At 38.4% G+C, this 24,922-nt stretch overlaps 1 protein-coding gene and 1 pseudogene across 1 annotated transcript in view; both read right to left on the reverse strand.

The window, feature by feature from the left end:
• Positions 1-24,922, reverse strand: part of NCKAP5 (NCK associated protein 5) — a 1,079,978-nt gene that overhangs the window by 1,030,217 nt on the left and 24,839 nt on the right.
• On the reverse strand, positions 15,408-16,040 carry LOC107522455 (large ribosomal subunit protein eL21-like; annotated as a pseudogene).

Here is a 24,922-nt window from a genome sequence, read left to right on the forward strand (position 1 = left end):
CTATATGCAAAACATAGTGACAAATCGTATTTATTGAAGAGCCATTCTTTCTGTTAACAGTCTTTCAGTCATCGCCTTCTATACCAGACAATGACTCTTTCCAACTTCTTCATCTTTACCAACAGAATGTCTCCTTGCCTCTGACCATTCAACACAGGCATTACTTTCATAAAGATGCATTCCCTCGCAAGACTTTAGCTAAGTGTCCTCTGTGTGCTCTCCGGAATCTATGTGCTTGACATATGATGGCGGAATGAATCATTTACCCTAATAAACATTTCCAAATCCATGAAACCTCTGCTGTAACCATGATCATTTTGCCTGGGTGAGTATGAAACATGCATAACCCCTTCCACATCTTTCTTTGCCCATAACAGTCACATACCTCAGGGTGATTTCTTTCTCCTTCTAAAAATATTTCTCTGAACATTTCAGCTTTAACTAATATTTCTGATCTCTGAATTTATAGGCTGTTTTTGCATATATTTCTCACTTGACATCTATTTATATACTGCACCAGTGGCATCACTTAGGTTTTGAATTATCTAACTTTTTTATGGATATGCACTTAGTTCTTCCCCTTATGTACTATAAAAATAGGTACAAGATATTAATATTTTTCATTATGGGATATAAACAGAGAGAAACTGAGAGGGTAGATAGAGAGGAAGAGAGACAGACACCTGCAGCCCTGCTTCACCACTCGTGAAGTTTTCCCCACTGCAGGTGGGGTCTTAGAATCTGAGTACTTGCACACTGTAGTGTGTGAGCTCAAACAGGTGTGCCACGACTTGCCCCCCCAAGTTATTATTTTTCATTTCTCTTCATTTTTCTTCCAGTTTCACACAATTCAATACACAGTCTATGTAACTGATATGCAGTACCTACTGTTTAACATTAGTTATATGATTAGGACAAGACTAATACATTAAGTAACTACACAATATAGTAAATATGGTTCATTTTCAGAAGAACAAATTATTTCAACTGAGATCATAATAAAATGATAAACTCATGTCTATGAATATAATTTATGTCGGCACATAAGTGTAAGACTTTGGGAATACCCAGCTACAACAGAAACTCTAATTATCATGCCAACATTGTGAATCACTGTCAATCAAAAGTAGAATAAAAACAAGATTATCACCCTCCAAACCAATTTGTATATATATTTAATCAAAGAGTTCACAGTCTATGTGGCAACAGTAAAAGAATATAAAGCTAAAGGAAACATAAAAATGTTAGTACAAAACACTAAATGTCAGAAGTAAACCAAACATATCATTAACATTATATAAGTAGGTCAAGTCCCCCTAATAATAATATCATACTGTATCATAAACAAAATCTAATTATATGCATCCTAGTAGAAGTATGTATTAAATAAAGTGACTCCAAAAGGTCTGACCCCCCCCCCAACATTTTGGTGGGATGTCTCCTATGCCAACATCAAGCTAAATGACATAAAGGTTACATATTAAAAGATAGACAAATGTACACAGAAAATGTAAATAAAAAGAAACAAGAGTCATTACTTAATGTTATTACTATTAACATTAAGAAAGCAGTGTAACAGGAAACACTATGTAAAACAAGATATTTTACTTGTGCATCTGTTAATGAAGATACAACCCACCAGAATCTTCACAGAAAGTCCGCTATTAGTATAAAATGAGAAAATTTATCAAAAGTACTGGTCTAAATATCAACAGAAGAATACATGCTCCAAAACACTGTCAGTGACTTTTAGCATTTGCATTAGTGAAAGTAGTATTAACTATGCCATATGATATGGTAAACCATTCGCATTCGGCTTCAGGACCAAAGGGTATAAAAATATTGGCTATATGGGAGAAATATACATACTTAAAAGAAGTAAGTATAGGAGAGTCTGAACGGTGGCACACCTGGTTGAGCGCACAAGTTACAAAGTGCAAGGGCCAGATTCAAGCCCATGGTCCCCACTTGCAAGGGGAAAGCTTTGCAAGTGGTGAACCATTGCTACAGGTAGGTGTCTCTCTCCTTATCTATCATCCACTTCCCTCTCAATTTTTGGCAGTTTCTATTCAATAAATAAAAATATATTTTTTTTAGAAATTTTAAAGTAAATATAGGGGGTCTATCAGTGACTTGCAGACCTGGTACAGTGCACACTTTACAATACCTGATGACAAGAATTCAATTCCTTGACTGCTACTTGCAGGGAAGAAACTTCAAAAGTATCTGAGCAGGGGTGGTAGCACAGTAGGTTAAAAATACACATGGCACAAAGCTCAAGGACTGGCGTAAGAACTCCATTTCGAGCCCTCGGGTCCCCACCTGCATGGGGGTTGCTTCAGAAGCAGTGAAGCAGGGCTGCAGGTCTCTTTCTCTCCTCCTTTGTCTCCCCTCCTCTCTCAATTTATCTCTGTCCTATCCAACAACAATAACAACAATATTAATAACAATAAACAAGTAGGGCAACAAAAGGGGGGATAGCCTCCAGGAGCAATGGCTTCGTAGTGCAGGCACCGAGCCCCAGTAATAAACCTGGAGGCAAAAAAAAAAAGCATTTGAGCACTGCTCCCAGTGTCTCTCCTTTCTGTTTCTCTCTTGCTTCTCATCACTATCAAGAGAGAGGTACAGGGGAGAAAGATAGAAACAGAAAAAAGGAAAGCCCCCCATCTGCAGGGGGGCCATTTCACAAGCAGTGAAATAGGTTTACAGGTGTCTCTTTGTCTTTCTTCCTCTCCATCCCCCACTCCCCCTCTCAATTTCTCTCTGTACTATCCAATAGAATGAAAACAAACAAACAAAAAGTTGCCGCTAGAAGCAGTGGATTCAGAGAGCTGGCACCAAGCCCAAGCAATAACCCTGGAGGGAGGGAGGAAGAGAGATAGAAAGAGAGAGAGACAGAAAGAGAGAGAGAGAGAGAAATGTGGCCACTGAGGAGCTATGCAGGGTCTGAGTACCAGTGATATGTTGGCAAAACAAAAAACAGAGCTGAGCAATACCACATTTGGCTAAGGACACACATTACTCGACCCAAGTATCTGAATTTGAGTCCCAGCTTCTTAGCCACAGGATAGACACTTCGCCAGAACTGAAGCAGGTGTCTGCCATTCTCTATCGCTTTCTAACTGTCCCCTCAATTACTTTGTTCTATCAAATTAAATAGAAAGGAGAAAGGAAAAGGAAATGACTACCACGAGTAGTGGATTCATCGTGCCAGCACCAAGCTCCAGCGATAACCCTGGTGGCAACAAAAATAAAATGAAATTAAAATATTAAAATAAGAATACAGAGACATATATATTTGACCACATTTGTTCTTGAAATAATAAGCATCAAAAATATGAGTAAAGGAATGATGGGAGGGACTTCCCCAGTGTCCAAAGGGAGGCTAGGTTATCCTGCCATGCCACTTGAGGAAGACCAGTTCTAAAATGAGTCCAGGTTACAATGTTTCCAGCTGTGACCATAAACTGTGATCCCAAACTAATAAGGAGTCAGAGGTTAACAGGCTCTGGTGCTAAATATAAATATATATGGGTCTCAGGTCAGGTGGAGGGAGGTAAATTGTTAATTCTATCCACAGATTTTTTTTTTTTCAAGAATGGGAGCTATTCTCTGTCTTAATCCAATTTTCTAGCCCTTTTCTCTACTCTGACACCATTTTCTCAGACAATATTTTAATAAAACTACATCCTAGCTATCAAACTCAAGCAAAAACTACCATAGTCATACTACCCTTAGAAACATGCCTAAAAATGGACTTCCTAGCTTTCTTCCACCCTAAGATCCCTAATCTCATCTGCTCTGTTCCTACTTTTTGGTTCCTGTTCACTAACCATTTTGCCTCACTTTATATCCTGCTCCCTTCCAGACACCAAGTTAAAAATGCTGACATGATTCCATCCTTACTTCTCTAAGCAGACAACCTTATCAATGTGTCCTGGAACCTTGCCTCTCCAAAGCTTTACCTCACTAGAACAAGATAGAAACAGGCTGAGGATATGGATAGACCTGCCAATGTCCATGTCCAGTGGAAAAGCAATTATAGAAGCCAAACTCCTACCTTTTTCATCCAAAAAAAAAAAAAATCAATTGGATCCATACTCCCAGTGGGGGAGAAGAGATAGGAAGAAGAGAAGAGGGCTTAGGACCCAGAGAGAGAGGAGGAAAAAATGGAGGGACATTTGGATGCAGTAATAGGGTCATGAGTGGCTTGGGAGGGGAGAGAGGATTGGACCTTGAAGAAAAAGAGGGCAATTGTGTAGAAATGTAGATAGATAACTGTAGAGATGGTGGCTGGCCCATGTCTACAAACTTAAGGGAACTGAGGTGGCTTGCACATCAGGGATTCAGAACTCTGGTGGTGGGAATGGTCTGGAATTATACCCCTGTTGACATGTAATTTTGTAAGTCAGTATTAAATCACTAATAAAAAATATGGTAAAGGGATCTTAATAATAACGACCATTATTGGGCAAGGTGGTGGTACACTGTTTGAGTGCATATGTTACAATGCACAAGAACCCAGGTTCAAGCCCCTAGTCCCCATCTGCAGGGGAAAGCTTTGCAAGTGATGAGGTGTCTGTCTCTCTCCCTCTCTATCTCCCCCTAACCTCAATTTCTGGCTGTCTATATCCAATAAATAAATATAGTTAAAAATAAAAATAATGACTGTTATTATTAATGACGATGATTATTTTTGTGCCTAGATATACACACATACTCATCTTTGTATATTCTACCAAACATATGATAAAAAATTATTATATTTTATTTTCTATCACTCATAAAAATTAACAATGTTTATGTACACTAAATCGAAATTAAGAGTCAAAAACAAAAGACAAAGGGCAGTGATGACATTATCATGCACAAGTACTTGGGTTCAAAACCCTGGTCCCCAACTATAGAAGGGAAGTTTCACAAGTGAGCAGTACTGCAGGTACTCTCTTTCTCTCTCTCCCTCTTTATCCATCCTCCATCTCAATTTCTCTCTGTCCTATCAAGTATAAGAAAGAAAAATAAAAGTGGGGAAGGGTTCATCATGCAGGCACCGAGCACTAGTGATAACCAAGATGGCAATTTAAAAAAATAACTGGTATTAATCTACAGCATCTGTAAGAAAAGTGGAAAAAAAAACTTGTATCAAACAAATAGCAGTAAGTATCATTAAACAAAGCAAAATCATAAACTGATAAGTTACAATTATTGGGGCAAGTGGTCGCACACCCATCTGTAGGGGAAACCTTTTGTGAGGGGAGAAGCAGTCCTTCAGGTGTCTCTCTGCCTCTCTACCTTTTTTTTTTTTAATTTTTTTATATTGATTTTCCCTTTTGTTGCCCTTGTTGGTTTTTTTATTGTTGCTATAGTTATTATTGTTGTTACTGATGTCCTCATTGTTGGATAGGACAGAGAGAAATGGAGAGAGGAGGGGAAGACAGAGAGGGAGAGAAAAACAGACACCTGCAGACCTGCTTCACCGCCTGTGAAGCGACTCCCCTGCAGGTGGGGAACTGGGGGCTTGAACCGGGATCATTCCGCAGGTCCTTGTGCTTCGCGCCACATGCGCTTAACCCACTGCACCACCGCCCGACTCCCCCTCTCTACCTTTCTATCTCCCACTCCCCTCTAGATTTCTGGCTATCTCTGTCCATTAAATAAATAAAAATAATTAAAAAAGAAAAGAAAAACAATTTACAAAGTGAAGTTATAATTATTTTCGTAAATAGTCCTTAAATCAAAGAAAATATAAAAACTAAAATTATACATACCTTAAAGTGACACAGCAAACACTACACAGAAATTAACTAAGATGAAGTAAAAATTGTACTCAGTGCTAAGTGATTTGAGTATTGAAAAAAAAACTTAGAAAAATAATAAATCACTAAGTTTTATATTCAAAACAGTAGAAATACAAAAATATATAGGTGGTTATCTTTGGGAAGTGAAAGGGTGATGAAAGAACTTAGGTGATGGAAATATACCTTGCAATTTTACTTCTTATAGCCCATAATTACTTATAAATAAAAATTTAAAATTAATGATTAACAAAGACTACAGTAAAAATTAATCTTAAAATATATTTATACAATTTTAAAATAAAATACCTTTTTAAGATCACTAAAATAAACCCATAACACCATGAATAAAGAAAAATTTATAAATAGCTGCAAGCAGGAGTTATATAATAAATCTGAGAATTTATATATGTGTGTGTGTACATGTACATATATACATATACACATATACACATGAAGATCTCATAAATAATAACTGACCTTACTTTGAAGATCTCAATAACCTTGAGAGAACCCCCCCTTTCTCTTTTGTTTGCTTTTTTGTTTTTTGCCCAACGAGGATTATGGCTAGGGTTCTGTGCATTCAGGTGAAAGCCATTGCTCCCAGCTGCCTTTTTTTCCCCTAATATGAGAATGAGAGGCAGAGATAGAGTGGGAGATGGAGAGAGAGGACAGATACCTGCAGCACTGTTTCACCACTTGCAAAGCATCACACCCTATAGGTAAGGAATGGAGGCTTTAACACATGCTGGCATATGTGTTCAACACACTATGCTACTACCTATCAAAGACAAGTTTCTCCTTAAAAATGAGTAAAATTAACCAAGTAAAAACAGGAAAGTTAAAGAAGTTGAGGACGAATATTCAAACTTTTTTATTTTTATATTTATTTTCCCTTTTGTTGCCCTTGTTTTTATTGTTGTCGTAGTTATTACTGTTGTTGTTATTGATGTTGTCATTGTTAAATAGGACAGAGAGAAATAGAGAGAGGAGGGAAAGACAGAGAAGGAGAGAGAAACACCCCTGCAGAATTGCTTCACCATCTGTGAAGTGACTCCCCTGCAGATGGGGAGCCAGGGGCTCCAACCAGGAACCTTACCCTGGTCCTTGAGCTTCACGCCACATGAACTTAACCTGCTGCGCTACCTCCCGACTTGTTTGATGTTTTTATTTAAAAATAGGTTCTATCATTACATGGAGCTAATTTCAAAACAGAGAAAAGTTCTGTGAAATTCTTGTATTATCTAACAATGGCTGCATCTATTTTATTTAATTTTTACAATCAACCAGGAACTATAATAAGTATTTTCCTTATATAATCTCACTTAATTACATAAGACTTCTCTATGATAGTGTTTATGTTTATAACTTTAAAGACTTTTTAAAAAATTATCTTTATTTATTGGATAGACACAACCAGAAATCTAGAGGATATGGGGCAATAGAGTAGGAGAGTGACAGACAGACACCTGCAGCACTGCTTCATCACTCACAAAGCTTTCCCCCTACAAGTGCGGACTTGGGGCTCAAACCTGGGTCCTTGTGCATTGTAACATTTGTGCTCAACCAGGTGTGCCACCACTCGACCCCCTTGTTCATAATTTATATATGTTTAAACAGCAGCTTATATATGTTAAATAAATTGGAAAGTGAATAATCCAGGATTTGAACCAAGGTCTATATTTATATCCAAAGATGGTGGATTCAATGACTTTGTTTTACCACCTTGTTAATAAATTTTTAAAAAAATACAACAAAAGATAAAAATTCTTCCAAATTAATTTTGTGAAGCTTGCATGAAGCCAATAGGAAAAAGAACAGAAAGGGAAACTCAAATCAGAATCTGACTGAGTTTGGAGTAGGGCACCAAAGTAAAAATCTCCGGGCGGAGAAGGAAGGTAGATGTGCAGCTTCACTGTGTGTATGGTGGGGGGAGAAGAGGCACACAGTCCTTTGGTTGTGGGAATGGTGTTAATATACATTCCTATTAACTTATAATCTCACAAATCTCTATTTAATTAATATGAAAGGGAAAATGAATTGAATGTCTCAAACTTTTTAATGCATAGACCACAGCTCTGAGTATATGTTCCTTCAATCTAAGCCCTTAACACTTCAAATTGATAATCATATCGAATTTTAACAGTGGGATCAAATTGTTAACACATTTCTAATAATGAATTGTTCTCTGAAATCTTAAATCTCCTAAAATAATAGACCAGGGAGAACAGGAGCAACTGGTGGAGTTATTTTGTAAGATACAGCTATATGTAAATAGCATTAAAGGACATAAATTATGGTGAGGTTTTTGTATGATACAGCAAATCCTAACAATAGAATTTTCAAATGTAACCCATTTCCAAATAATTTGGTTATAACAATAACTGTCTATTGCCTTCATAAACCCTAAAACAGCAGGAACCTTCTCCATTTCCTATAAAGCCTATTATTTCCCCCAATCCTAGAATCTCAAGGGTGGGGCTTGCTTTACTTCATGCTTCCCTCAATTCATACCAACTGAAACAGCATCTGCTGATGCCAACCCAATCAATGCAAACAGCACCACCTCGGTATGTTTAACTTCGGACTGTGTCCAGAGACGTCAGGAGTGGAACATCAACCCTTCAGTTTCATTACTTTGCCACCATGTTCCAGATGCTACCATATGCCAACCTGTCTTCCCTGGGCAGAGGACTTGACCAATGTATCCTGGAGCCCCACCTCTACAGAGCCCTGCTCCACTAGCGAAAGAGAGAGACAGGTTTGGAAGTATGGATCGACCTTCCAATGCCCATGTTCAGCAGAGAAGCACTTAGAGAAGCCAGAAATTCCACCATCTGCACCCCATAATGGCCCTGAGTCCATACTGCCATAGGAATAAATAATAGGAAATCTTTCAAGGGAGGAGATGGGATACAAAGGTCTGGTGGTGGGAACTGTGTGGAACTGTACCCTTCATATCCTATGATCTTGTCAATATTTCCATTTTACAACAAAATATAAAAATTCTTCCAAATGAATTTTGTGAACCTTGAATGAAGCCAAGTAAAATTTAATGAGGACAACAAATAATAAAAAGAAAAATTATCTATGGTGATGAGATATTTGTGATTTCTTAAATAAAAGTTACAAATCAAAACCTGCACTTTAAAAGACTCATAAGCAGGAATGGTTTGCTAAAATTTAATCTCCTAAACCATTAGATCATGTATTGAGTAGATAAATGCATATATACCAATACAGATATAAAAACGAATCTGTGGGTGGGTGGTAGCTCATCAGTAGAGTGCATACCTTCCCATGTGCTAGGACCCAGGGTTGAGTCCTAGACACAGCATGGGAATCAAACAGGCAAAACAGGGAAACAGCATCAAACAGTGAAAGCTTCACAAGCAGTAGAGTGGTAACATGGCATTTCTGTCTCTCTTACTTTCATCTCTAGATGAAATTAAAAAGGTGTGGGGAAGATTCAGGAGAGGTAGAACTGTACAGGTGTAAAGCCTCACTGATGATCTTGCAACAGAAAAAAAATCTGTGAAGCTTAACTTATTATTTTTAACAAGTTAAAACTGAATGGGAATAAAACAGAAGAGGACTTTCATAATGTAGTAAAGCAGTTCTCTTTAAAAATAACTGCTGGGCAGGGGTAGATAGCATAATGGTTATGCAAACACACTTACATGCCTGAGGCTCCAATGTCCCAGGTTCAGTCCCCTGCACCATTATAAGCCAGAGCAGCGCAGTGCTCTGGTAAAATAATAATAATAATAATAATAATAATAATAATAATAATAATAATAATAATAATAAATTTAAAAACCCTAGTGCCAAGAGTAGTAAGTAATGATATTTCTACTTACATCAGGGTCAATATAAGAATGCTGAGAAAGAAGATCTGAAAGGGAAACTAAAAGCAGGATCTGACTAAATTGAAAGTAGGGCACCAAAGTAAAAACCCTGTGGTGAGGGGTAGACATGCAGCTTCCTGGGCCGGTGGGGGGTGGGGGTGGGTGGGTGGGATGGGACACAGTCTTTTGGTGGTGGGAATGGTGTTTATGTACACTCCTAGTAAAGTGTAGTCATATAAATCACTAGTTAATTAATATGAGAGGGGGAAACTTAATTTTATGTCTCGAAGTTTTTAAAACACAGACTGAGTCTTCTTAATATATAGGCTGTGTATTTGATATGTGGACTCTCTCAAAAGCCTAGACCAAGTAGATCAGAGGCAACCAGTGGCACAGCTATTTACAAGATAATGGGTACTATACAGCAAACCCTAACAAAAGGACTTTTCAAAGTTAACCCAATTAACAAATAATGTGATGATAACATTAACTATCCATTGTCTTTTGGAACCATAAGACAGCAGGAACCTCACATCTCCACTATAGAGTCTATATTTCTCCCAGTCCTGAAACCTTAGGATAGGGCCCACTTTCCTGTATGCCTCTCCCAATCCAAATCAAATAATATTGCATCAGCCGATCACAACCTAATCAACGCAATGATTGCCACCTCAACATGCTTCAGCTCAGACTGTGTCTGAGACTTCACATGTGGAATTCAGCTTCATTACTCAGGTGAGACCTTTCCTTTCATAGCATTCTCTAATTCCATCCCAGGTGGATCTCTTTCTAACAAAGTCCCAAAACCTATATACACCAGGTTCTGTGAGAGAGAGCATATGTTCACACGTATCCGTAAACTACTGCAAAATATATACCTGAAAGCAGAAGTACACTAGAGTTTGCAGTGAGTACCCCCCTAACACTTCCTCTCCACTATTCCAAGCTTTGGGTCCATGATTGCTCAACAATTTGTTTGGCTTTGTATGTTAACTCTCTTTTCAGTAACCAGGTTCCAGATGCCATCAGGATGCTGGCCAGACTTCCCTGGACTGAAGACCCCACCAATGTGTCCTGGAGCTCCACTTCCCCAGAGACCCACCCTACTAGGGAAAGAGAGAGGCAGACTGGGAGTGTGGATCGACCGGTCAATGTCCATGTTCAGCGGGGAAGCAATTACAGAAGCCAGACCTTCCACCTTCTGCAACCCACAGCGACCCTGGGTCCATGCTCCCAGAGGGATAGAGAATGGGAAAGCTATCAGGGGAGGGGATGGGATATGGAGATTGGGTGGTGGGAATTGTGTGGAATTGTACCCCTCCTACCATAGGGTTTTGTTAATTTATCCTTTCTTCAATAAAAAATAAATGTTTTAAAAAAGAATGCCAACAAATATTTCAAGCTAATACATAAAACTAACATTTAAATATTAAGGAAAAGCTACTTTTTCAGACTTTGATTTTTTTTTCTGCTTTGGAAGGTGAAGGAAGATACATTTGATATTTTCAAATTTCAGGTGGAGAATAAAGTTCTTCAAGTAAAGTTTTTCCAGATCATCTTACCAGGAAAGTGAGAATTTATAGAATATTTGTTGATATGTAAGTACTATGTGTTATTTCCTCATAATATCTTTTATTTAATTCAATACATAACACCCTATCCAAGTTGCACCCTGTGACTCTCTTTTTTCATTTTACTTCTTAAGTACCACCTGCAAGTGAGATACCACTTTACACTTGTGAGAGTGTCATGGGTTCATCTCTCTCCTTCTGGTTTATCTCACAAGTTCCACCCAACTTATTTCCATCCAAGCTACGAAAAAAAATTTTTTTTCATTTATTACAAATGAGTAGTATTCTGTTCTATGTATACACATATATATACATATATATGTATCACAACTTTGATTTTTCTTCCTTTTATGTTAATGCTTTACAGTGCTTTATTGACACATGCATACAATTTCATTATGTATTAAGCCCCCAAAGTTTTCTTCTCATCTCCCTTCCCAGAGTCCTTTGCTTTGGTGCAATACACCTCGTCCAGTTCACTTTGTGTTCTCCCTCCCCATTTGTAACTTATAAAGTCCTACTAAAAAGTGAGAACATTTGGTATTCATTCTTCTCCTTTTGGCTTATCTCACTTAGCATGATATTCTCAAGTTTCATCCAGGAGGATGGAAAGGAAACAACATCAATTGTAATATCTTATTATTAGCCCATTGTGTATACTTAATGCTACACATTTTTTAGACACTCATCTGATGTTAGACATCTGGGTTATTTTGTGCTGCTATGAGCATAGATGTACATAGATCTCTTCTGATATGTGTTTTTCTTTCCTTTGGGTAAATCTCCTATACCATAACTTTCTTAACTATTGTTGAACAAGTTTGAACTATTACAAACTGCTCCTACAGCATAGATTACACAAATCTCTTTGGACAGGTGTTTTTGTATTCTTTGGATAGGTCTCTAGAAAAGGAACTGCTGAGTCAGAGGGTAGATCTACTTATAGTCAATAGTAAATACAATAGTTTGTGCATGCATAACATTTCTCAGTTTTCCACATAATAATACAGTCTTTTAGTGTTCTAAGGAACCATCAGACTATTGTTCACAAGGACTGAAGCCATTTATATCCCCATCAACAGTGCAGAAGTGTTCCTCTTTGCTCACATTCTTGCCAACACTTATTGTTCTTATCTTTATAATGTGTGACATTGTTACCAGTGTAAAGTTGATTTTATTTGGATTTCTCTAATAATCAATGACATTAAGCATTTTTTCCCACATGTATGTTGGCCATCTGAATCTCTTCTTTAGCAAAATGAACAAGAGTGGAGGTATTACATTTACTGACCTCAGGATAGATAGGCTTAGCTATGGACTATAATAATCAAAACAGTATGGTATTTGGATCAAAAATAGATATATAGACCAGTGGACTACAATTCAAAGACCAGAATTAAGCACTCACACCTATAGACAACTAGATTTTTACAACAGGACTAAAAACAACACATGGACAAAGGGGAGTCTTTTCAACAACTGGTGCTGGGATAATTGGATTGGGACATACAGAAGAATGAAATAGGACTGCTGCATATCATCACACATAAAAGTCAACTCCAAATGGGCATTAGGCCAGAAATCACCAAATACAAGGGAATAAAAAAAAATACTGAGAGAATAAACCACAATGCTTGCTTAAAAACACCTCTGAAGAATCAAGACTAATGACAAGAAAAACAAAACCAAAAATAAATCAGTGAGATTGTATCAAACTGAAAAACTTCTGCACAGCCAAAGGAACCCATCACCCAAGAAAGATATAATGGTGAACGGGAAAAATATTATATGCCATATATTGGACAAAAGACTAATAACTAAAATATATAAAGAACCCATAAAATTCATCAACAAAGAAACAATCATTCCCACTTCAAGCATTTTTAAATCGAGGTAAAGGGGCCAAAAGATAACTCATCCTAGTAAAGTGTCTCCCTTGCCATGTGGTTTCTTGGAGTCAGAGTCCCAGTACAACATGGGATTGTAATGGCACCAGAGAAATCTCTGGTGTTACACCTCATCTCCCTCTCCCTCTCTTTCTGAAGTAAAATAATTAAACAAAAAGTTAACCTGAGAGCAGTGGAATATGTTATAGTTCATCTACTCTGTCTATGTATCTGAAGTAAAAATAATAAAACAAAAAGCTGATCTGGGAGCAGTGGAATCACGTGTAAGGCATTGTTGGCATACAGACAAGTACATGCGTGCACACACAGGAAGAATATAATGTAATCTTTTTTTTTTTGCTATGAAGTTTCCTTTTGTAACCTCAAAACATTTCACAATATTCAACATTAAAATTTTTGATTCTACTATTTCTGATTCAGAAAAAGTAGGAGGGGGAGGAGGAGACAATTACAACTAAGACTACAACCAATGCCTACTTTGAGTATGGTAAAAATTTAAAACATCATTGTAATGCATATACTGCAAATATTTATATACACACACACACACATATATGTGTATACACACATATACACCATACACGCATAATAATATATTAACTACTTCTATATGCTTGTTTAAAAAGTGTGTAAGTATGGCAGTTTGAGGTGCATGTGTATCTCCACAACCTTCACAGTAACTCTGCATCACCATCCCATTCACAGGAGTCCATAACCTACAAGCAGAAATAACTTCCAAAGATATCTTCAGAAATCTGGAGGAGGAAAGTCTGGGTGGAAGAATATGGCCTGAAGGAGTTGGTCTCTTGATCTGACAAGTCTGTGAGACTACTTAGGGAAGACTTAGTGACTCACAGTGTGAGAAAAGCTGTGAAAGGCACCTAGTAAGCACTTAATGTTTGATCCCCACATTTACATACTAGAGTAGAAAAACTGCAGTTCATATGCAATTCCTAATTAGAACAGGAAAAGCCAAGTTCTCAAATTTTAATTAAGAGAGATACTAATTGTACATTAAATACAATAAATGGTTATCACAAAGGGGAAATGTGCATAGTTATTAGTTTCTCACTATTTATTTATATAGGTATCACAGTTTTGGCTGACTTTTTTGGCTAAAAAGAGAAAAACAGAAACACAGATAGGAAGATAGAAAGAAAGAGGGTAAAAAAAAACTACTGCACCAAAGTTCCCTGTGGTGCAGTGGGGGCCAGGCTGGAATCTGGACTATACATATGGCAAAGTAGATGTCTTCCTAGGTGAGACACAGTTCATAAATATAAATTTCTACCATCTCTCAACAGATAAGCAGAAAAGGTTACAAATAAAATAGTGAACATTGATACATAATTGTAAAGAAGAAACTTACTGGTGAATTCATCCACTAAAAAGCTTTTCACTCAAAATGGATTTTGTCCAGATTTGGTTGTTCATTCCTCCCTGTAGTATGCATTCTTGGTAGCTATTTTCAGAATACTGCCAACGGCATTACACATTTGCTTTATATAGCTTTCAATTTGCTTAGCACTACGGGGGAATAAGCAACACAGACAGCTTGTCTCCTCAGCTTGGAATCCCCTGCCTGAGAAGTTTCTATCTACATTTCTGTTACTTCCCATACAGTTGGAGTGAATAGCAATCTCAGCTAATTATTATTTTATCACTGAGTTTATGTGACGATTGGAGGGGCATCCGATTCCTTATGCTTACATCTCTTCATGTCACTTGTCACCACTCACAAAGATTTTTTTTAATCCAGGTAGACCTAGGGACACGTCCAACTTGATCCAGTCCTTATATTAGCAATGAAAAAATTACCTTGCTTCTTGAAAAATCAATCTCCTTATTCATAATAGAGAAAGCACATTATTATGAGGAATCATCACATTAATGACTTTTAAAGTACCTGCTTCACATTGGGCTTTTACAGGGAGAGTTCCCTCACCTCTTCTCTTACTTTTATGCTCCCTATGGCCCTAATCTGAGAGTTAGTTCATGACCTGTCCTATGGTGGTAACTTGTATAAGATTTTAAGGCTTTTAAATAAAATAGAAAATGTATTGGGAAGTGCTTTATCAGCTTTTCAAATCTCAAACTTAATATCCCCTTCTCTATTCTGCTCTCTGCCAATTAGAATTCAAAGCATATTTTAAAATGTATTACCAAATTACTCTATAATTGTTATAAGATGCATGCCTTGTTTCAAATAACTAGTAAAGTTCTTAAAAATAGAATGTCCTCTATTCCCTTGCTTCCTTATGGCAAACACCAGTCTACTGCACTATATGCAGTAAGCACTCAAAAGACATTTGTTAATCTACCATCACCTTTTTGAAACAATCCAGAGAAATATATTTCTTTTTTTATAGTTCTGATATTTTATTAAATTTTTATATTGATCATGCCATGAATTCACAGGGAATGGGTTCAAGCAGCTCTGGTCCCTTTCCATTGGTTCTCACAAAGTGTGCTTCTCTGGGTGGAGCAGGCTGGCGCTTCAGTTGAACCCAAGTCCCATTCTCTTTGGCTTCCTTTTTTTTCTAACCATTTTTCTTCACATGTTTCAAGCAGCTGTCTCTGCTCTTAGAGTGCTTAATATGCTCAATACAAACATTAATTCTCTTGGCAAGAATCTTGCCCTTTTATTTGTTTGTTTACAACAATAACAACAGCGTGCTGGATAACAATTCCAGTAGACTCTTCCAGTTTTGCCATGGTAACATTTGTGGGGCATTCCTTTTTGAACAGTGCCCATTCCCTTTATATCTGGAATATCACCTTTCTTATAGATCTGCATATATGTGGCCAAAGGAACAACTCCATGTTTTCTAAAAGGCCTAGAGAACATATAGCAGGTTCCTCTCCTCTTTCCCTTTGTGTTAGTCATTTTGGTGATTTACTGGAAGATGTCTGCTCCAGCCGAAAGGAAGCAAGAAATATTTTTCAAAAGTAAGCATTAAATTTTCTCATTTACAGAACACACTTTAAGTGCCCTTTATTTTAAAAAATATTTATGTATTTATTTATTCCCTTTCATTGCCCTTGTTTTATTATAGTTATTGTTGTTGTTGATGTCATTGTTGTTGGATAGGACAGAGAGAAATGGAGAGAGGAGGGGAAGACAGGTGGGGGGCAGAAAGATAGACATCTGCAGACCTCCTTCACTTCCTGTGAAGTGACTCATCTGCAGGTAGGGAGCTGGGTGCTCGAACCAGGATCCTTAGGCTGGTCCTTGCACTTTGCGACACCTGTTCTCAGAACTATCAATACAACTTTCATAAATAGTAAGATTCTATTCCCAATCTCTTCTCAGTTCTAGATTAGGAAGAATGACAGCCTGTCTGTGCCACTCTCTTATCATAGATTCTGGGCCTATGTCAACCATGTTTATATTTACCTAATATAAACCCACTGATTTTTTTTTTTGCCTCCAGGGTTATCACTGGGGATCTGTGCCTGCACTAAAAATCCACTGCTCCTGGAGGCTATTATTTCCCCTTTTGTTGTCCTTGTTGTTTATCATTGTTGTTATTATTGTTGTTGTTGTTGGATAAGAAAGAGAGAAATCGAGAGAGGAGGAGAAGACAGAGGGGAAGAGAAAGATAGACACATGCAGACCTGCTTCACCACCCATGAAGCGACCCCCCTGCAGGTGGGGAGCCTGGGGGCTTGAACCAGGATCCTTAAGCTGGCCGCTGTGCTTTGCACCATGTATGCTTAACCTGCTGTGCTACTTCCTGGGCCCCTGATTGTTAAGGGAAGTAGATGTTTCATATTTTAAAAAAAAAACTATTCTATGGCCTTGGGACAAAACTAGCTATATGGTAGGCCTTAATAGCTTTTACATAAGTGATGTGTGCCTCTATGGCATTGAGTCACCATATAATCATGACTAGAGAAATTGGTGATGGAACCATCTACCATGCTTTCCATCTTTCTTAATTTCTCATAGTTTCCTTACTAAGGAAACTTTCTTTAAAATGCTTGAGAAATGACATAATCATCAATTGGGGCCTTGAGGAAGATCCATATGCCACATGGCAGAAGTATAAAGAGTAACAATTCAGCAGAAGTAAAAGGCTTTTCAGTGAGTACCCCCCAAAACTTCATCTCCACTATTCCAACCTTTGGGTCCATGATTCTTCAACAATTTGTTTGACTTTGTATGTTAACTCTCTTTCCAGCCACCAGGTTTCAGATGCCATCAGGATGCCGACCAGGCTTCCCTGGACTGAAGACCCCACCAATGTGTCCTGGAGCTCCGCTTCCCCAGAGACGCACCCTACTAGAGAAAGAGAGAGGCAGACTGGGAGTATGGACCGACCAGTCAACACCCATGTTCAGCGGGGAAGCAATTACAGAAGCCAGACCTCCCACTTTCTGTAACCCACAACAACCTTGGGTCCATGTTCCCAGAGAGATAGAGAATGGGAAAGCTATTGGGGAGGGGATGGGATATGGAGATTGGCTGGTGGGAATTGTGTGGAGTTGTACCCCCTCCATCCTCTGATTTTGTTAATGTCTCCTTTCTTAAATAAATAAATAATTTTTTAAATTTATTTTTTATTTAAGAAAGGATAAATTAACAAATCCATAGGGTAGGAGGGGTACAACTCCACACAATTCCCACCACCTAATCTCCATATCCCACCCCCTCCCCTGATAGCTTTCCCATTCTCTATCCCTCTGGGAGCATGGACCCAGGGTCGCTGTGGGTCTGGCTTCTGTAATTGCTTCCCTGCTGAACATGGGCGTTGACTGGTCGGTCCATACTCCCAGTCTGCCTCTCTCTTTCCCTAGTAGGGTGGGTCTCTGGGGAAGCGGAGCTCCAGTACACATTGGTGGGGTCTTTAGTCCAGGGAAGCCTGGTCAGCATCCTGATGGCATCTGGAACCTGGTTACTTAAAATAGAGTTAACATACAAAGCCAAACAAGTTGTTGAGCAATCATGGACCCAAAGGTTGGAACAGTGGAGAAGAAGTGTTAGGGGGGTACTCGCTGCAAACTCTAGTGTACTTCAGCTTTCAGGTATATATGTTGCAGTAGTTTATCGATACGTGTGAACATATGCTCCCTCTCACAGAAACTGGTGTATATCTAGGTTCTGAGTCTTTGTTAGAAAGTGAACCACCTAGGATGTAATTAGAGAATACTATGTAAGGAAAGGTCTCACCCAAGTAATGAAGCTGAAGGGTTGTCATTCCACATGTGAAGTCTCCGGACACAGTCTGAGCTGAAGCATGTTGAGGTGGCAATCGTTATGTTGATTAGGTTGCGATTGGCAGATGCAATATTATTTGATATGGATTGGGAGAGGCATATGGGAAAGTGAGCCCTATCCAAAGGCTCAAGGACTGGGAGAAATATAGGCTCTATAGTGGAGATGTGAGGTTCCTGCTGTCTTAGGGTTCAAAAAGACAATGGAAAATTAATGTTATCATCGCATTATTTGGTAATTGGGTTAACTTTGAAAAATCTTTCTGTTAGGGTTTGCTGTACAGTACCCAGTATCTTGTATATAGCTGTGCTATTGGTTGCTTCTGATCTACTTGGTCTAGGCTTTTTGAGAGAGTCTGCACATCAAATACACATCCTATATATTAAAAAGACTCAGTCTGTGTTTTAATAAATAAATAATTTTTTAAAAAGGAAAAAAAAGAAGTAAAAGGCTTAATAATTAACTAAGCTATCACTACAATTCAATCAAGACTACTTTCAACTGAAAACTTTATTTAAAAAAATTTTTAATATGTATTTATTTCCCTTTTGTTGCCCTTGTTTTATTGTTGTTGTAGTTATTATTGTTATTGATGTTGTCGTTGTTGGATAGGACAGAGAGAAATGGAGAGAGGAGGAGAAGACACAGAGGAGGAGAGAGAAAATATAGAGACCTGCAGACCTGCTTCACTGCCTGTGAAGCAACTCCCCTGCAGATGGGGAGCCGGGGGCTCAAACCAGGATCCCTACTCTGGTCCTTGCGCTTTGTGTCACATGTGCGCTTAACCCACTGTGCTACCATCCGACTCCCTCAACTGAAAACTTTTAACTATAGGCATAGACCATCATCCAATCAATCAATACTCTTTCTTTGGGCTTAATGCCTCTGCTTCTAAATAAGGAAATAATTGACTCCCACTGATAGGTCATAGAAAATGTATACCTAATTGTTCTGCCAAACACAGCGCCATCCTTAATATCTGACATATGATTTCATTCCACTGTAAAATTATTCACCTTCTCTAGTCTACAGGTTTCCACATAAAAACCTATTTCAATCCTGTTATAGTCAGTAAATCAAGATAACCATAAGCCGCATATTTTTAGAATCAAGATATTATTCATTTGAGATATTATAAAGTAGATATTAGGCACAAAGCCCATATTGATAAATAATTTCTGGTTTAGTCTCTCTTCTGTTCTGATCTAAAGTTAAAACAAGAAGAACACTAACCTAGGGTCTCAGAGTAATGTAAATATCAAGAAATAATGTAGTTGCATATAGGGACTGATTTTCACACCTTAATACTAGTCGTTTTTAGATAAACACTGAGCTCTAGCATGAAGCTGAGATGGCTGTAGTCAAGTGTTTTGTTAATCCAGATTCTCAGTGTATTCCCTTATGTGTGGGTCTAGGAAGGATCCTAATCCCAAAACATCTTTTAAAGGACACTAAGTGTCATTTAAAGTAATAGAAAATGCAAACAGTAGTTCCAGCAGAAATTTTCAGTTGACAAAACTAGAATCAGATAATGAAACTTAGTAGAGATGGATGTTGGAAGCAGAAAGTCAGTCTCCATTTGTGATATTTACTATTTATGTTGAGCAGATGGAGGTTAGAAAGGTATCTGGAAGGGGTAGGCAATGGCACACACAGTAGAGTGTACAAATAAGTGTAGAAGGACCCAGGTTCAAGCCCCCAGTACAAACGTGCAGGGAAGCAGTTTTACAACTGGTAAAGCAATGCTGCAGGTATCTCCTTTACTCTCTCCCTCTTTATCTCCACCCTTTCTTTTCGATTTCTCTTTTTTATCTATCCAAAAAACAAATAAATAAAATATTAGGAGGAAGAAAGGAAGACAGGAAAACAAATAAGACAGGCATATGGAGGTTAAAAAGCTTGGATAGAGACTGCCTGCACATCCCAGGTTAAAGAATTCAGTAACAGACAGCATTTTTTTTAACCAAAAGTATTAATATCAATTCTGAAGTTACAGCATGCACTGGGGACCCCTCAAATGCCTAATTTTCTCCAACCTGCTATATTTGCCATTATATATTATCATTACACCCTCACACCACCCCCCTACACAAAGGGATTTCCTTTATCATTTTCCCCATGAATAAATGTAGATTCATTTAAAAAGTAGGACAGAAGACCATATTAAAAATTAGATAATATTCTGAAAGGTGGATCAGTAGATAAATGTAGATTCATTTAAAAAGTAGGACAGAAGACCATATTAAAAATTAGATAATATTCTGAAAGGTGGATCAGTAGATAAATGTAGATTCATTTAAAAAGTAGGACAGAAGACCATATTAAAAATTAGATAATATTCTGAAAGGTGGATCAGTAGATAAATGTAGATTCATTTAAAAAGTAGGACAGAAGACCATATTAAAAATTAGATAATATTCTGAAAGGTGGATCAGTAGATAAAGCACTGGTCTCTTAAGCACAAGGTCCTGAGTTTGATCCCTGATAGCACATGTGCCAGAATGATGCTCTGGTTTTCCTTCTCTCTCCCACTGAAAGAAAAAAAGGTAAGAGGTGGAACTATGGTGACCTAGTCACAGAAATCTGTCCTATCCCCAGAAAACAAATGTCCTCAGAGAATATCTTTCTAATAAAGAAACATCATAGGGACTAAGCAGTGGCACATCTGATTAAGTGCACACTTTACAGTATATAAGGACCCAGGTTCAAAGTCCTGGTCCCCACATGCAGGAGAGAAAGCTTCACAAGTGGTGAGGCAGGGCTGCAGGTGTCTCAATGCCTCTTTCCCTCTTTCCCCTTCCTTCTCAGTGTCTTTCTGTCTCTATTCAATAATAAGTCATTAAAAGTATTTTAATCATTTTTAAAATAAAAAAAATATTACTACCTGGAAACTGCTGACTGCACACAGATAGCAGGGCAGGAGGAGAGGGAGGGAAAGAATAAATCAGAAACCTGATTTATTTGTGGCTTTAAAAAAATTGTGGATTTAAAATCCATGAACTCCTGAGAAAACTTTCAAGAAATCATTCGGAAGTACCAGAGAACTAAAACCTGTACCACAGTGGTATCACGGATCTATCAAATTCTAAGGTGTTCCAGCTGACACTGTGACTCTAGTAATCAAGGTTAGACTGCCCTGCAGGCAAGAAAAGTGGCTCTGACCTCACAGCAGAGATCTTACTATCAGGACTCATGCTGGGAAGAAAAAATGGGTTGGGGTCTCCCCCAATCCCCCTCAATAGGACTCTGTTTAAAGGACATCAGGTGCCATAATACTATGTCATATCTTCAAAGCACCTCCCCTCCATCCAAAGCTCACATACAAAGCAGAATGAAGGACCACTTGTGGACAACAACAGAATCCTAAACAGATGGGTAAAACTAGGAAGATGCGGATTTTGCATAACTAAGAGCCAGGCCAGAAGCTTAATGATGTAAAAATCAAGAGAGCTATCAAAGAAAGAATTCAGTGAGTGCTGGTATAAAGTAGCAACGGTAGGGACGGTAGCACTTTCTGAAGGGAGGCTGGGACATCCTACTCTGCCACTAGAGGAAGACTGGTCCTAAAATGAGTGCAGCTGAGAATGTTCCCAGCTGTGACCATGGACTATGAGCTCAGACTGACAGGCCCTCAGGGTTTACTTTTAGTCCCTGGGCTAAATATGAATATATATGGGACCTGGGTCAGATCCATGGGGTAAACAACTGAATTTATTTATTTTCTTCAAGTTTAGGAGCTATTCTCTGCCCTAATCCAGATTTCTAGTCCTATTCTCAAATCAGACACCATTATTCCAACAATATTTTCAGTCCCTCTCCATGTTATCTATCAAGATCAATCAAAAATAACTGAAGTCACCATCTCCCCAGACAATGCCTTTAGCCCACCTGCATGTTAGCTGTCAGGCTCAAGCAAGAATTAATAAAAACATGAGACCCTTGGAATTTACCTAAAATAGATTTTCTAACATTTCCCAAAATAAAGAACCCAAATCTCATCTTCTATATTCTTACCTTTATGTTCCTGATTACTAGACAATCTTTCTGCTTTATAGCATAATGCCTTTCAGCCACCAAGCTGTAGATGCTACTATGACACCAACCTGAATTCCCTGGGCAGACGACCTCATCAATATGTACTGGAACTCCACCTCTCCAGAGCCCCGCCCCACTAGGGAAAGACAGAAACAGGCTGGGAGTATGGACAGGACTGCTAATGCCCAAGTCCAGTGGAGAAGCAATTACAGAAGCCAGACCTTCCACCTTCTGCACCCCATAATATTCCGGGTCCATAGTCCCAGACAGGTAAAGAGTAGGAAAGTTGAAGTTGGGCGGTGCTGCACACGCAGTGCAAAGCACAGGCAGCAGAGCAAGAATCTTGGTTTGAACCCCCATATGGGGGTGTTTCACAAGCAGTGAAGCAGGTCTGCAGGTGTCTTTCTCAGTCCCTCTCTATCTTCTCCTCTTCTCTCAATTTCTCTCTGTCCTATACTACAACAATAATAACAACAACAGCATCAACAATGACAACAACAATGGAAAAAATGGCCACAGGAGCAGTGGATTCATAGCATAGGCACTGAGCCCTGGAGATAATAATTTAAAAAATATATAGGAGTCTCAAAATAGGAAAGAAAGAACAGAAAACATATTCAAAGAAATAATAGCAGAAAAAATTCCAAATCTAGATATAGTCAGGACAAAAATCTTCAGGAAGATGAGAGAATTCCAAATTCCTAAACCCAAAAAGACCTACACCAGGACATCATTGTGAACTACCAAAAGTCAAAGACAAAGAAAAAACTACAATTTGCCAAGGAAAACAAGAAAATGACTTATAAAGGCAGCCTAGTCAGACTCAAATCAGACTTTCCTGCAGGAACCATGAAGGCCAGGAGAAAGTAAAGTGGTATATTCAAGATTTTAAGAGACAAAAACAGGATGCCAGGCAGTGATGCACAGGGCTAAGCGCATAGTACCAAGCGTAAGGACCCATGTAAGGATACCAGTTCAAGCCCCCAGCTCCCCACCTGCAGGGGTGGGGGTCACTTCACAAGTGCTCAAGCCAATCTTCAGGTGTCTATCTTCCCTCTCTCCTTTTCTATCTTCCCCTCCCCTCGCTTCTCAATTTCTCTCTGTCCAAAAAAAAAAAAAAAATCAAAAGAATGGCCATAGAGCAGTGGATTTGTAGAGCAGGCACTGAGCCCCAGTGATAACCCTGGAGGTAGAGAGAGAGAAAGAGAGAAAGAGAGAAAGAGAGAGAGAGAGAACAACTACCAGCCAAGTATTTTATCCTGCAAGATTATTATTCAAATATGAAAGAGCAATTGAGCCAGTACCAGATATACAAAAACTACAGGAGTTTACCATTACCAGACTTGCCTTGCAAGACTCACTGAAAGGAGTACCACAGAACTGTGGACCTAGGCTGGGGGTGAGAATGTTTTGCAGAAAACTAAGAAATTTTACATAGTTATTAATAACTGTATTTACTGTAAATGATTAATGCCCCAATAATTTTATATATATATATATATATATATATATATATATATATCTTACTTTGCAAAGTAGTAAGGATATTTTTTCTGTGAGTGGATCACAGAACCTAAGGCGTTTGTAAACTGGCAAGTGATGAAGGGAGCTAGGAGAGGTCAAGAAGAGAAGGTTCATAAAGTTCTGAGTCAGAGTTTAGCTATTTCGGGGATTCCACTCATCTCTCTGGATGATAGTAAAGTAGAAGAGACAACCAGCTCCAGCCCATGATAAACAATGGAAAGAACCCAAAACTCCACAGAAATCTGACAGATGAAATAAGCACTAATGAAAACCACCTTAAAGAGTCGGAAAGTTCAAAATGAAAGTATCATTAATAAAAGCATACGGACTATACAGAAGCTATAACTTGTTCTACAGTCCTCTCCTAATAGAGCGCATCTATCTCCAGCCATCCTCAGCTCTTCATCTAAATTAGGCTGCTGCTGCTCTGCTGCTGCTACTGCTGCTGAGGCAGGGTCCTTAGAACCATTTTGGGCAGAAAGTAAAATTAGGTTTAAAATTACAAACTGATAAATAAGAATCTACATGTGGATTATGATGCGATCATTGGAAGATCCATGGGATTATCAGCAATTTGAAAACACATCCTGATAATTCATGTTTAGGTACAACAGGAATTTCTAATTTCATTAGGAGGGGAAATCGTGTGAAGTACCGAGAAGTCTAAAAATAAGATGAAGCCAGTTTGGGTCTGTGACTCTACAGCACAAGGAATGCAGTGTAATGTCAGAAAAAGTAGTTTATCCAATACACTAGGTGTGTGCATTCCTAGAATCCACTCACATCTATTATTGGGGGCACATCCTCACCATGTATTATATGGTTGATATAGAGTCCCTCAGCCCCTTGAAAATTCAGTTAGTAAATCAGATACTCCTACCTGTTTCATCCAGGTATACTGATATACAAGCTAGGGAAAAATAAGGCTCACTCACAGTGTCTACAAAGAGGCTCTGTGGTGGCCTCTATGTACTGGACTTACAGCCTTTGACCAAGAGAGCCTATCATCTACTGCTTCAAAATT

The sequence above is a fragment of the Erinaceus europaeus genome, chromosome 18, assembly GCF_950295315.1.
Source record: "Erinaceus europaeus chromosome 18, mEriEur2.1, whole genome shotgun sequence".
NCBI classification, from domain to species: Eukaryota; Metazoa; Chordata; class Mammalia; order Eulipotyphla; family Erinaceidae; genus Erinaceus; species Erinaceus europaeus.